Below are 16240 nucleotides of genomic sequence, written 5' to 3'. Positions count from 1 at the left end.
TTAACAGTTTTATTAACAGTCAAGCATTTTTCATCTGTTCCAAAACCCTGGTAGAATAGTCATTATCAAACCTAATTGGGTTTTGATTACATTTTAATGGACTTTTCCTCCAGGCAGATTTTAGGACCAACTCCTTGTCCAAATAAGATAGAAAGTTTATGACTAATGATCTGGGGGGAGTAGAGGAGGATGTTGACATTGGCTTTCCTAAAGCTCTATGAGCCCTTTCAATACCAAAGGACAGACCCTCCTTTAAATCTAAAATCTCTGGAATCCAGGTATTCAGGAAAGAAATGATATCTTCTCCTTCAGCTCTCTCTGGGATGCCAAAAATCCTTATATTTGACCTCCTCTCCCTGTTTTCCAGGTCATCCACTTTATTGAGAAGCCAAATGTTTTGTTTGATGAAAAAATCTTTCTGGCTTTCGTCTTCCTTCAATGTTCCATCAAGATCACTCAGGGATGCTTCTGTGTGTTATTCTGGATTGATGCTGCTGTAAAAGTTCATTGAGAAAATCTGTTTGTTTCTGACAATTTTCCTTGAGGTTTTGTAAATTCTCCTTAAAATCATCCATTTTTAGTGAGAGTTCTTGTAGAGCAGATGTCACAAACTGCATTTCTTTTTTTAAAGCCATGTCAGAATGAGAAGTCTTCGAAGTGCTCATCTCCACAAATTATATATTCTCCTTTATAATTTGACAGGAAAATCTTTCCTAAGTTCACCAAAGTTACTAATAATATAGTTTATACTTTCATCTATCAGTTCTATGTATATTTGCTAAAATAAAATAAGTTATTTCCTGTTTTTATACTAGTTTCATGGAGCTCTGAAAAACTGCTGCTATCAGTTGGCCATCTTGGCTCTGCCCCTATCAGAACCCCTGTTTTCTGAGTAACACCAGTATGTTGGGACTGGGCATACAAGAAAGTGTGGCTCAATTAGCTTCTTGCTAGGCATGCTCCTGAAGGCAAACATAGTGACAGAGATCTCACTTAATGATGACCACAGTATCACGTATCTGTGATAGCACTGCAAACCTTTGAGGTGAGGAGCAGATGTAAGAAGTGGTTGCACATTGGTGAATCTTTTACATGTGATTACATGTAGGTAGTTACATATGTAATTTTTTCATCAATTGTGAATGTATGAAGCAAAACCTTTTGTGCTGGTCTGTGTAACTAAATGACCTATTAAATGTACTTTAATGGACTCATTATGAGGATCTGTTAATAATAGAAAAACTACTTAATAGATTAATAAAGGAGTACATTTTGTGTGATATAATAATTTAAAACATTTAGTCATTAGTATCTTTTTATTCTCAAGAAAGACCTTATTTATGTCCTTGGGAACAAACCAATGAAAAAAGCCCTCATTAAGTTGTCACCTTTGCACAAGTTATAATCTAAGTGTTTCCAATTTCATCATTCACTTCTCTCTCAAAACATACAGCTATCTCATAAAGAGGATGTTGTACACATAATGCGCAAATGGCAGTTATTTTTCCACACATACTGAACTCAGTCCATTGTGCACATATGTTTAGCTAACTGGATATTCTGACCACATGACAGCTTTACAAAACAATTTTGGTGTTCATCTAGGCCCAGTAACTAAAAATGCAGCATAACCCTTTTGATCTGCACAGTTTCTGCACATCATGACAGAATATGATTCCTCTGAGATGGAAGCTGAGTTTTCTCACAAACCATGGTGCTCTGTTACAATTTCTTATTGTGTTATTATTTATCCCTGTGAAGTTCTGGACAACACTTTAAATATTAACTGTTCCAAGAAGTGCTGATATAACTTTTGTACTGTTTTGTCTCCACTGTTAACAAGCTGCTATTGGATGCAGTGCACTGGTAAGAGACAGCAGTGATAACACAAAACAGGAGTTTTACTTTCTGAACATGAAAAGGCAGGCCGTTTGTCTTTTGAGTGGAGATGAAAGTTATTTGTAGTAACTATCAGAAAATAACTTATTTCACATGTGTCAGAATCACACTACTGAGGTCACTGCTTCCTGTCCTAACAGACTGTGGTCACAGACTAACGCCTTTGAAAATGTGGGAAAAAACTACAAACACAGTTACCTCTGCTGAGACATATTGTACATGAAATCACATTGCTTTCTGCCTGCAGACTGCCATTGGGAAACTCATGAAATAGTTTGCATCAACAGTTAACAAGACTTTCAGTTAGTTATTTCTGATGCAACATAATGTATTTCATATAAAATATAAACAGTTTAATGTATTTAGTTAAATACATTTATCTTTTGTAATTTTTTATGTGGCGATAATGGTAATCATTTTGATACCACATTTTCATTTGTAGTTCTGTAAGGTTAGTACTTACAGTGACTTTTTTTATATAGTTGTTTTCTTAATCCTCACCTTTCCTTTTTTCAGTAACTATACCCCAAAAAGTTATGTCTTATTTCTGCTACATGCCTTCATTATCATTATTGTTGGAGTTTTGGCAAAGGCAGATAGTGTGCACTAACCAAGCGTATATTTTCATGTAGAGAGCAATGCAAGCTATTTGTTTCAATAACCTTTTTACAATTACTCAGGTACTCAGATAAACAGTATGTACCCAATGAATAAGCATGTCTTACTCCCTCCAGGAAGGTAACACTGCTTTCACTGCTTGTAATTCAAAAACAAGTAAAGCGACATACAGAATACATGCTAACCAAAATGGATACATCATGTTAGTAACAACCAGCTAGTGTGCACACACGACAAACCCCACAAAGTAGTTATGAAGCAGTATGTTCAGCTAACACAATTGTTCATTGCAGCATGGTACTTCTAAAGAATAATATCTAAGTATGCAAATATATTTACAGTTAATAAGACCTCCATAAGGGAGACAAATTACCTAGTTGAGTGGTTTCTTGAATACTGCCTTATGTGTCTGTAGATACCTGGTAGTCAGCCCAGAAGATTACGATTATGAGCCATTAACAAGCTGACTCTTGTGGTCCAGGGTTCGATTCTCTTAGCCTCTATTTACTTACTGTGTGAATATGTGCAAGTCACTCTTCCACAGAATGCTGCCATGCTGAGTAGAAAAATGTCCATTTGGATCAGTGCACTGACATCTTAATAAATGAATGAAAATTAAATAGAAGATCAGCAAGCTTTTCATCCTTTCTGTAGACTGTAGACCAAAAGGCATTTATCAGGAAAATAATAGCTTCAGTACTTATTTCTTTAGCAACATTTGACAATTTCTATTAAGTGTTCAAACCTTGAATGTTTTGTCTTTTTTGAGAAAACTCATGAACATTGTTAATGCCTGTTTTGCAGTAACTCTTATATATATTTTTTGCAAATCTGTTACAAAACTGGTAAAAAGTGCTTGCAGAAATGTACAGAAATAGCTGAAATAATACAGCTTTTTATATTCAAATATTTACATTTTCCAAATAATTTTATTAACAATAACCATCAAATTTACAAAATTAATGTAAAAAAGTCTCCCATCAACCAGGAAGAGATCAAGACATACATTTTACTAACATTGTACACACATAGTAAATATATATATATATATTTTTTTTTTATCATTGAGCGGTTAAAAATAAACAAAGGTATAAATCCACTAAGCTTTCCAGTAACTGGCTACTATTTCCATTAAGACTATATTTAAAATTAAGCTTCCTTGCAAAAGGTATATTGAAAAAAAGACAGAGACTTGAGATGTAAACTGACAAACCATGTTAATAAGTTTCAGTCCTATTTACCAATGGGCTCCCATTTTAATGATAAATTATCGGAGAAACTCCTGTTTTAAGCTTTGTTCTAATTACTTAATGTCCTGTGTAGATGACCAGATGTTTTGGAGGGCCTTTTTTCCCAAAATCTTTTTATGGCTTTCTTTCCAACTATATGGAGCAACATTTATTAATTTCGCTCCCTAGGAGGCAAATCAAGGGTGGGAAAACTCCCATAAGAAATAGGTGACAGTTAATATTACTCTGCATGGCCATAGTTTATAACATATAGCCCTGAAGAGTAAACTTCAAAGTTTCCAGACAGTCCCAAAAAATATGGAACTATGGTCCAAGGCATTGTGTGATGCAACTCTAGCAAACAATTATGACATTGGGAAGCCACATAACTAACTTCTCTGGTGTGTAAACATATCTGAACATACATTTCCATCCAAATAATCTGAATCTTCCAGAAACAGTGGCACATCTCAGGGCCTTTATCAAAATTGTCCAACCAATAGGTGAGATAGGAGTAGAAATTTCCCTTTCCTTTTCTGACACCACTCTAAACTTATTGGCACACTGGGTTCTGGTACCCAGGAGAATCGTTCACAATTCTAATATTGTGACCCTTGCCAAATTACAACTTTGGCTTGTCTATGTCCAGTATGACCAATATCATCATATTATCTCTAACTGTATAATATGATTACTTAGTTAGTATGTACCCCTAAACTGCATTCATCTGTACATTTCATATGTTTGCATGCTTCTTATTCTGTTTTTGTATTTTACTGTTTGTATCTTCTAACTGATTGAAGTTTATGTACTATTATACCAACTGTCTTGTGGAGCATTTCTCTCTAGGCCTCCACTGAAAATGGGCTGTTTTGGCCCAGTGGACTTTCCCAGTAAACAAATACAATAAATAAATAATAAATACATAATGTAAGAAGTGACCAATTTGTGTTAGGGTGCTGCCCAATTTTGTTTGGTTTAAAAAGTTTAGTAGCTATCCCAACAAGTATCTATCTTGTTCCTGAATAACTATATTATCTCTTAAGCTGAACTAAAGTGCCTGGGTACAGCACTGGAGCAGTTGCTCACCATCGTGTAAACTTGGATAATTTCTTAATAAAGGCAGGTCCTCACATCTGTTAAGGAACCAAACCATTTGCATCCACAAAGAGCAAGTCTGGTTGATCCAGTCCTTAGTTCCTCTAATCTCAAGTTCCCAATATTACTACTTGTTGAAATTTGGAAAGGATTACATTGATATCTATTGATTGTAAGGGAGTCCTTCTTGATAACTGACTTCATAACTGAATACAAAAAAAGAGTTTAAATCACCTAATTGCCTTAATGACATTTGCTTACAAACTGTCTGACAATTAGTGTCCAAAGGTATATTAAATAATTTAAACTAAGCTGACTTCACATACACGTCGAAACCTTGAAAATATAATTCCCCAGATTCCCTTAGTAAGGGGAGCAGTTCCCAGGCATTTCTCAGCTTCATCCCAGCCATAGATATGTTAAAATCATTCTTGTTATCATGATGGACAATTCCTCTCTAGACTGCGTGGGAGTCCCTGTGAGGGGTATTGTAAGTGTTGGATGTGCCTCTGTATAGGCATGACCTGTTGTTGAAAGTATAAATTACGGGACCTGGAAGCATGAAAATTATTTTTAAGTTTTAGAATAACAGTTTTACATGTTAGGGTAGCTGATTCCTCCAATAAAGGAGTTATCTTCACACCTAGCTATATCATCCATTCAGGGGCTTGCAAGAACTGAAACTTCTATTTCATCTCTAATGAAGGTGGTGTAATGAATTTTATTAGCATCAATCTTCAATGAGTACATCTTATAACTGAAATAGAACAAAAAAGCTGCAACTCTCAAACACCCTTTCAAATTGAACTTCAGTATTTTACAAATATATCAATAAATCATTTGCAAGTAAGTGACAAAGTTAAACCCACATCTGCTATTAAGTACTTGGTGTGCAACAATTCACACAAATCTAACCACTAAGGATTCTATGTATAAGGCAAATAATGTGGGTGGAGGCATCCTTGATGAGTACCTGTGTATGAGGGAAAGGAGGGAGCTAATTTGAATCCTTTTCTTCATATCTGTATATAGCACCTTAATTAGCACTATCAACTCATTGGAGACGTCAATGGCTTCCAGTACCTTAAATAAATAGAACCAATGTACCCTATCAAATGCCTTATCTGCATCAACATGTGTTATAAGCATCTTAGCTCTTCTATATGTGTGCTTGTCCTGTGAGGAAGAATGTTTTTAATAGCTGAAGGCTATATTTGTAGTACTTATGCTATGAACCATTAGGTCGCTGACTCAGCAGTGAATTTGGTTGCTTTATGTTACAATATCATCACTGGGCCCAAAAACCTATTTATTATACTGGATTTTTATTTCTGAAATAGGTAGTTAGATTTTATATACGATTTTTTGTTCTGGTCAATTAAGTGAGTACAGACCAATATTTTTACCATTATAATACAATTTTCTTATAGAGCACCAATTTATTTGTTATGTATGCATCATTTGACCTATGTATTAGGTGACATTTGTTTGTCATTGAACAGTGCTTTTGCATCTTTAAATTTTGTATACATCCTTTGATTTTTTTTTTTTTTTTGTATACAAAGACTGGTTTTGATGCCGCTTGAACTCAAATGTGTTGTTTTTGATGGTTGACGTTTGGACAATTAGTTATGCTTCTGTGTTCTAGTCTATAAGATTCTGGCATAAATGTTGCTATATCGACATTTGGGGACTTTTATCATTCTTGTTCCTTAAACATTTCCATGGACATTAATTTATTTTTATTCTGGCTTTGCGGTTGTCGAACTATGTTGAGGAACTCATAACTTTTTGCCTGACCAATACTTCCTGGCCATACAGCTGCTCCCTAACACATAAAAGATAACTGACACTCTCAAATACCTATCCCTTCAAATCTCTTCCCACATCAACAACAAACTGAACCACACCTCTTATAGTGTAACTTTAATACAACACCAATCTCATACAGTTTTAGATATTACCCTTGCATGCACCCCATTCTTTGTGACCCTAAATAACATGAGTTACACATATCTAACCCAGCTACTAAAACCCAGCATTCTATCCATTAATAATCTTCACCTATTCCTGCTTTCCATCCTGTCCTCCTATCACACTCAACTTCATAACCACACCACATCCCCATGGCAAACAGAATCCATAGCCAATCCCATCAAACTAAAAAACTTCCCTATATCGCCATGCGACCCTACCTCCTCCCAAATCTTCTCTTACTCATGCAATAAACTGACAATCAAAACTAATCCCCACTCTTCTCAAATACAAACTAAAATAATTCACAAATGAATCAAACTCTATCTACACCTACTCCATAAACTCACTTGTAGTGGAGACATACACCCCAATACAGGACCCAAAACATCAGCCAACTCAAACTCAAGTCAGCTACATCTCCTATACCACAGACCTAACTCAGCTCTCCTCTTCTTAAACATTAATGCAAGAAGTATACTTAACAAAATTCAGGACCTTCATGCCCTACTAGCTCTATACAAACCAGATATTGCTGTGTTAACTGAAACATGGCTCAAACCACAACACCATAATAATGAGATTACTGCCCCTGGTTATAATATTATCCAAAGAGACAGATTAGAGAAAAAGGACAGAGGTGTTGCAATATTATTCCAAAATCATCTCACCATAGAACAACTAGATTACAATACGTAAGAAGTCAAAGATGTAGAACTAATCCTTGCCAAATTAAAAATAAATTCCAACAAACACATAATGATTGCAGGGGGCTATATCCCACCAGGCAATAACATCACTGTAATGGAAAGTTTACTTAATTGGATCTCCAGCTCCCTACCACATGAAACCATACTATTAGGGGACTTCAATATTGACTGGCTTAACTGCTCCAGTCATAATCCCTCTGCCTTTATTTACCTCCACAGGTTTACCCAAACTATAACCACCCCCACTAGAATTGACAAAACATCCAAACGCCAGTCCATCTTAGACTGGAGCCTGGTATCTGACCCCCACTCTTGCACAGCAATCTGGCTGTCTTCCAGATACCCTAAGCGACCATCATCCAATCTACCTAATTAGGAACAGATCCCAAATCATCAGACAACCTATCCTTAGAGTAGTTTGAAACAAAAAGAGCTTTATAGCTACTGAATTCATGTTGTTGTTGTTGTCTTTCGGCTTTTTCCCAGTTAGGGGTCGCCACAGTGGAACTCTGGTCCGCTAATGATTGGCAGTAGGTTTTCATGAATGCCGAGGTGCCAGCTCGATGTTCAACCTTCAACAAAAGCACTCCCATTTACACATATCTTTTGAATGCCCACCCAACCATGGGGAGGACATGCAGACTCCACATAGAAGGCATTCCCTGCACTACAGCTGAGAATCGAACAGGAGAACCTCTTGCTGTGAGGCAACAATGCTACCGCTGCACCACCGTGGAAGTAGCTACTGAATTCATCAATGCACTAAAAAGCTGCAACTGGATTCCCCTAAAACAACTATCTCTAGACAAAGCCATCGAATACTTTAACACAACCTTCATAAAAATCTTAAATCATCATGCACCCCCCAGAAACATTAGAATAAAAACTAACTATGCCCGATCGCTAAGAAAGGCTACTAAAACTATAATGAAAGAAAGGGACAAGGCATGGATTCAATATAATAAAAAACAAACCACTACTTTGAATCAAAACTATCTAGAACTCAATAACAAAGACAAAAAACAAATCAAACTAGACAAATCTAGCTACTATAAAATATGCAAGAAAAATATGTTCACAATTCCCAAAAATTCTGGGCCACAATAAAGGGTATACTACACCCAGGAAAGTCCACTGCTCCAACCCCTGTGCTAGCAAATAACCATGAAAACATTCCCACACAATTTAACAAATTCTTTATTGAAACAGTCCAGACCCTTGCCAATGCACAAAATAGCATTAGCAGCCCCACACCAATAACTACACCAACCCATCCCAATATACAGAACAATAAAGCCAGTTTTCACCTTCACTCCATGTCCACCAAGACAATTTCTAAACTCCTTAGGAATCTTAAACCAACCACTCTAGCAGCTGATATGCTACCAGCAAACTTCCTTCAGATATCAGCTGAAGCTATAACCTATCCTGTCTCTATTCTCATAAATAGATCTCTATTAGAATGCAAAGTTCTTACCTCATGGAAAACATCAGATATTATTCCACTGCACAAAGGAGGTAACTCCTTAGAGCTCACCAACTATCACCCAATAGCGATCCTATCACCTTTATCCAAAATATTACAAAGAGTTGTTCATATCAACTAATGCAGTACATCCAAAATAACAACCTACTCTCCATATCCCAGCATGGCTTTAGACCTTCCCATAGCACCACCACAGCATTACTATCATTCGCCAATATAGTTAACCACCATAGAAACAAGGATCTATTTGTTTCGTCCATATTTTTAGACGTATCAAAAGCCTTTGACATGGTAAATCACAGTCTGCTTCTTGAAACTCTATCTACCCTAAACATAAGTCCCCTCTCTATATCATGGTTCAACAGCTACTTATCTGGCCGTCAGCAAGCAGTCCTATGGCAGGGACAACTGTTCCCCCTGTTACCAGTTACTATAGGAGTCCCTCATGCATCCATCCTTGGCCCTTTGCTGTTCTCTTTATTTACTAACAAGATCTCTTCATCCTCACCCACTGCCTCAGTAGTACAATACGCAGATGGCACCACCCTTATATGTGCTGCCCCCACCCTAAGTGAAGTACAAACCCTAACCCAAAATAACTTCACCCTAGCCGAAACTTGGTTCACTAACATCAAACTTCTTCTTAATCCCACAAAAAACAAACTAATTCTTTTCAGCTCAGGCAGATCTCCTCCCCTAAATAGTTATTTCACCATCTACTCTAAAGAAAACATTCAAATTAGTTCAACCACACACACTAAACTGCTAGATGTAGAAATAAGACAATAACCTGAGGTTCAACATCCACATAGCACAAACCATCAAGAAAGTTAATAAAAAACGTGGACTCCTACACAGGAACAAACAGTTTATGACTAAACACACCAAAGCAACCATTGCAAGGACTCATTTTCTATCCACCCTCCTCTATGCCTCTCCCATCTTGACTAATCTCCACCAAACCCATCTAAATAAAATGGAATCTTGCTACAAGATTGCTAAATTTGCTACTGAAGCCTCATATAGGTCTCACCACTGCCTATCCCTTAAGCAGCTTAACTGGCTTGAGTTGCCTCATATACTTCTACTCAATCATCTCTCTATAGCACACAAACTGTACTACTTTCCTGAGAAAACCCCAGCACTTCAGCATCTAATTCAGCCCCACATTCCCTCTAGAGCCTTCAGATCTAGCAACCAGAACCTCATAATTGTCATCCAACATAGAAATTATGCAGGTAAATCCCTTTTTGCCAGCATCATTGCTAAAACCTGGAACACACTACCAAGCCAAATAACTTTTACCACATATTTTATTCATTTCAAAAAACTCCTGAAAACCCACTATTTAAGTGACTGGCTATGTTCATGTCACTCACTAGGCTAACCCAAACTAAGAGAATGTTTCTGTGTATAGCTAAGTATAAACAGTTCCCCTGAAAGCTTGTTAACCTGTTGATATTTACTTGACAAAACTTATATCTGTAAAAATAATACAAATGCTGTTTTAAGTTATTATGTGCAAACCCCACGCCTTGCAAGTACGGTATACCCGGCCAAACCAAAACGAAAGAAAACACAAGAGGCCAGCATGTGCAGCTATAAATATTTTAATATATAATAGTAAGACTTAAGGCATGTAATGCCACTAGAAAGATTTAATCCAATTCAAACCGGTTTTGGCTAAGCAGCCTTCCTCAGTGAAAAAGCAAATTACATCCTTACTGCACTTCATGAATATTTATACATACCAGCAACCAATTGGAAAGTAGTACAATCCAAACCTAAGGCTAGTGTTTTCATTATTACTGAAAACATATGTACAACAAAGTTTTTGTTGTAATAAAGAAAGACCTATAATGTCCTATATACATGAAACATATAACAAATATAAGTACATATGTATATATATTAAGATACATAAAAATAATAAATAACAAATAAGTAAAGAACCTGTGAATATTATGTTTAGGTGGAGATGTCTAACAAATCATGAGGTCCTAAGTACCATGAGTATGAGTATATTATGCAGTTTGTACACATTATTCCCCAAAATCAGAACTACATTGATCAATAATATGTCCAAAAGAATATACTGATATGGTTAGTAATAATCAAGAGTACATTATATGCTTATTAACTAATAGTTAATACAAAAACATGCATGTATAGCTAAGAGTCAATCCAAATGAAGAATAAATATGGTTTACAAATATCACAGATCTTTTTCGTATGATTCCAACTCTAATAAAGTAGTATACAACAGTTATCTAGTATAAGCTATTTCATTGACTAAGCACACAAATCCCACTATTCACAAATTATGGTACCATGTCATAATAAACATCACAACTATCAATGATATATTCCATATTAAAAAATAATTCATATATTACCTAACCACATAGCCTGTACAATAATAAAATATATAGTATAAGTTATAAATATCTGATTCTTAAATCAGACTAATTCAATTCCACAGGCTAATCATGGTATTTGCATTCTTTCAAAATTATAGATGGTCATTAAGGCCAGGGGGAAAGAGAGCCCCAAGGTGAATAATCCAATATTTCTCCTTATGGTTCAAAATACTATGCCACCCCTGTTGGTTATTCCTATCTCCAGTGATTTTGTCTATAATCATAAACATGAATTTTGCATTATGATGTGTAGCAGTATGTTGATACAGAGCATTAGTCTCTTTCTTATTGCGTATATCACTTTTGTGTTCCCCCATTCTAACCCATAATGAGCGTGATGTTTGCCCAACATAAAATGCTGAGCATTGACATGTTGCCAGATATATAACCCAACTGCTGCTGCAGTTACCAAAGACTCTGAGGTCATAGACTCAACTCGTATTAGTACTTGTAAATTGTTTAAGTTTACTTACTTGCTTACAAGATGTACAATGTCCACATGGAAAGGTGCCAAGCAGTTGGACCCAGAGATAGTCATTTGTTTGTAGATGGCTCCCACACTTTCTTTATGTTTGTAATGTGAGTATAGTGCTCCTAGGGTTTTTCCCTGTCTGTAGGAAAACTGACATTTGGGGCCCAAAATATCTCTCAGATGATCATTGGCTAATAATATATTCCAATTTGCATCAAGGGTACTTCTAATAACATTATGGTTTCTGCCATAAGTAGCAACAACTCTCAATGGGGATTCTTGTTTTGACGATTGGCAAGTCTTGTATTCCAGTAATGTGTCCCTATCCTGTTTATCTGACCATATGCCGGCTGACATAATATCAAATCAGTTATATCCTCTGTTCAAAAATCTGTTTTGGAGATCCACTTTGGCTTCATCAAAATCCCTTGCGGAAGAACTAATGCGTTTAATCCTAAGAAATTGGGATTTTGGTATATTGTGGATGGTGTGGCACTGGTGCATACTAGATGCATGAAGTAACATATTGTATTGTGGATATTTCCAATGAATTTTGGTACTCAATGAATGATCATTGTTCCTATAGATTGTGACATCCAGGAAATCAATAGTTTTGGGGTTATATGTTATAGTGAATTGTATGCCCCAGATGTTACTATTGAGATATTCCACAAACTCCTGTAAATATATCGGATCAGCACGCCACACCATCCAGCAATCATCAAGGTATCTGTGCCGTATATCCATTTCAACCATATATATGTTGAGGAGTGGGTTATATATCAGACATTCTTCCAAATATGCCATGAAAAGATCGGCGTATATGGGGACAAAAGATGCCCCCATAGCAGTCCCTTGAAGATGCCAATAGTTTATAATAATTTGAAATCAGTAGGTCTTTGAGATATTTGGGAAGTTTTGGTCTGAAAAAATATTTTAAGATTAAGGTTACAGCAAAAATCCATTGGCTTATGTGTACGTTGGATGTTAAATCATTGTACACCAGCATACCCCATTGGGCAGGGTTGCAGATTTTACAATATTGGTTAGAAAATGCCAAACTATATCCACCAGGCCTCAATACATTGATCATCTGCATGGCTGAACATGAGTTAAATAAAGACGTTTTTTACTTTCAGGGAGAATAATCCCTCCCATTGGATTTCTCAGTTAACTCTACCAATAAAACTATTATATCCCCTGAACCTACCACCAAACTATTAGGAGTCACCATTGACAATAATCTAAACTTTGATATCCATATAAATAATACTATAAAAACTGTCAACAAAAAGCTAGGCTCTCTATATAGGATAAAATCATTTCTCCTACCTTCAGCTCGGACCACAATAGCACACACTCATCTAATCTCTCCTCTTCTATATGCCTCACCTATTTTTACTAAGCTATCTAAAAATAATCTCATCAAACTGGAAATGTCCTACAATAACATCGCCAGATTTGCATCAGGTAACCCATTTAGAACCCATCACTGCCTTAATTTAAAACAGCTAGGATGGCTTGAACTACAAAATCTAATTAAATACCATCAACTAACTATAGCTCACAAAACCCTTTACACACCTTCCAAAACACCTATTCTTTCCACTCTAATCACTCCCTATAAAAACCTAGATTCCTTAAGGTCTTCTCAGAAACTTCTAGCACATACTACTAAAACAAACAACAAGGCTGGTGACTCACTTTTTTCTAATATAGTTGGAAAAGCCTGGAATCTCCTACCAAACGAACTCTCCACACTTCCTTCACTTTCCTGTTTCAAAAACAATCTGAAAGTGCATCTCAAAACTCATTGGTTATGCCCATGCTCTAAACCTGACTAGCTCAAGAGTCACTAAATACTCTGATCTTTTCATCCCATCTACTTATCTAAAGAAACTTCTTCCTTATAAAACTAGTTCTACTAACTATCTCTAGAACACCTAATCTATATTACTTTCTTTTGCTATGACTGTATTCTACACTGTAAATTTTGGGATTTAACTGCATCCTTTGTTATGCCTGTATTCTACACTGTTCATTTTTTACTATGATAACCTGTAATTGGCAATGTAAATATAATTTATTTGTCTTCTATATCTGTAGATAGAATTGTGTTAAATTCATTGTCTTACCTAGGAGCTTATCTCCCCGGGCCTCTACTGAAAATGGACATGTATCCAGTTAGACTAGCCCCGTAAACAAATGTAAAATAAAATAAAATAAATAATTTTTCTTAAAATGTGTTTAATAAAATCACAGGGCATGATCTGATATATTTACAGGGGGTCCTAATTAAATTGCAAAATGTTTCAAAGCTTGAATGTCATATGGTCAACACCATATGATCGAACTTTGAAAAGTTCAAAGGTGAAAGGCAATGTCTCTGTATGTGCAGAAAGGGATAATTTCCCTTTTCTACACTGAAGTGCGGTCTCAGAGTTAGTATATTTAAGTGGAGGGAGTGCAGGGGGGCTTGCCCCCTGCTCAAAGCATTAAGATAATTTTTTTTTTACTTTTTTATTATATATTCGAGGTTTCAGGTTTCACTCATATGTTGTTAAACATATGAGGTCTGAAATTTTGAAGTTTTGAAAATATAATATAGACTCATTTACAGGATATATCCCTAGACTGTGAAACAAATGAGCATGTTTAACTGAAACACAAATCTTGTGTCCTTGATTCTCAGCCAAGCGTGAGCATGCATTAAGTTAGTTATTCATGTAAACCTTGAAAAAGGTCAATAAAACCCAAAGTCAGAAGTCTGGTAAAACAAATGAACACAGTAATTAGGACTGACCATAGAGGTCCATGCGATGTAATAGAAGTAAATAAGAGATAGTACTGTGTAGATAAATTAATAACTGATAAAGTTCTACCATAAAAAAACTGTATTGAGGGAAAGGAGGGGGAGAAATTGAATACCATCATGGAAGTATTTAATAGAGAAAACTATAAAGCAATTAAAACAAGAAGTGTCACTGTTAGAAGTGTATAGAAGAAGGAACAGATAAACAAAAGTACTTAGGAACATAGATGTGATAAAAGCAATGCACAGTATTAGAACATATCAGGATCTATCATGCACTATTGCAAATAAACTAAAAATCTCAGCACAGGTGGAAAAAACTTAGTAGATATGCAGATAAATACATAGGAAAAGTACAAAATAAGCAATTTATTGATGTGAAGATCCTGTGGAACCTAACAAAGATGCTAAATGGACAGAAGAAGTAAAAGAAAGAATAAGAAGTTTAAAGGTACAGGATATGAAATGGGATGAAGTAACAGCCAGAGAAACTGAAACAAACTTAAGAAAAGCCTCTGACTGGAAAACCCCAGGCCCAGATGCAGTACCTAACTTCTGATTAAATGTATTAACATCTCTGCATGAAGATTTAGCTCTATGTAAGAAATAAGTATATGCGCACCCTGAACAGACACCAACCTAGCTAACAAGAGGAAAAACAATGCTCCTATTTAAGAGTGAACCTGTAAGCTACCCCAAAAATTATAGACAAATAACTTGCCTTCTGACCACATATAACTATACATGGGAATCGATGTTGACAGAATTTATACTCACTTAGAAGAAAACTCAATTATGGCAATAGAACAAAAGGCCAATAAAAGAAAGTCATATGGAACAAATAATCATTTGTTGTTAAATAAAGTTATAGTGGATAACTGCAAAAAGGGGAAGAACCTAAGTATGGCATGGATTGACTACAAAAAAAGTATTTGATAGGATTCCACATTCACAGGTAAAAGTGCTTAAAAATGTATAAAATATACCCCAACACTGATTGACTACATTGCACTGACCATGAAACAGTGGCAGACCACTTTGCAATTAAGCCATGACAAAGGACAAATATAAAATTTCAAAGGGGAAAATTCCAGGGTGACTCTTTATCACCGCTGCTATTTTGCCTTGCCTTAACCCATTAAGCTGTCTACTTAACAGCTTAGGCCAAGGCTATAATTTGGCTCCTAGAAAACAACAAAGTGTAAAGACTTCTCATCTTCTCTTTGCCAATGATTTAAAACCATATAGGTCATCAGATGGGGAACTGAAAGCACAACTGCAAGTTGTCAAAACTTTTTTAGATGACATACGAATGTCATTTGGTCCTGATAAATGTGCAAAAGCAATCTTTAAAGCAGGAAAAATGCAGCACTAAGAAAACATCAATTTGGGGCAAGAATGTGATATAAAAGAACTTGAGCAAGAGGGAGTGTATACATATTTGGGAATTGATGAAGGAATAACAATACAACATGAACAAATGTGAATAAAACTTTGTAAGGAACACTTTAGAAGACTTAAA

Source organism: Protopterus annectens, chromosome 2.part0 (genome assembly GCF_019279795.1).
Source record: "Protopterus annectens isolate FY-2018-M chromosome 2.part0, PAN1.0, whole genome shotgun sequence".
In the NCBI taxonomy this organism is placed as follows: domain Eukaryota; kingdom Metazoa; phylum Chordata; order Ceratodontiformes; family Protopteridae; genus Protopterus; species Protopterus annectens.
The sequence above is the reverse complement of the archived record's forward strand: the minus strand, read 5'-3'. Positions refer to the sequence as shown.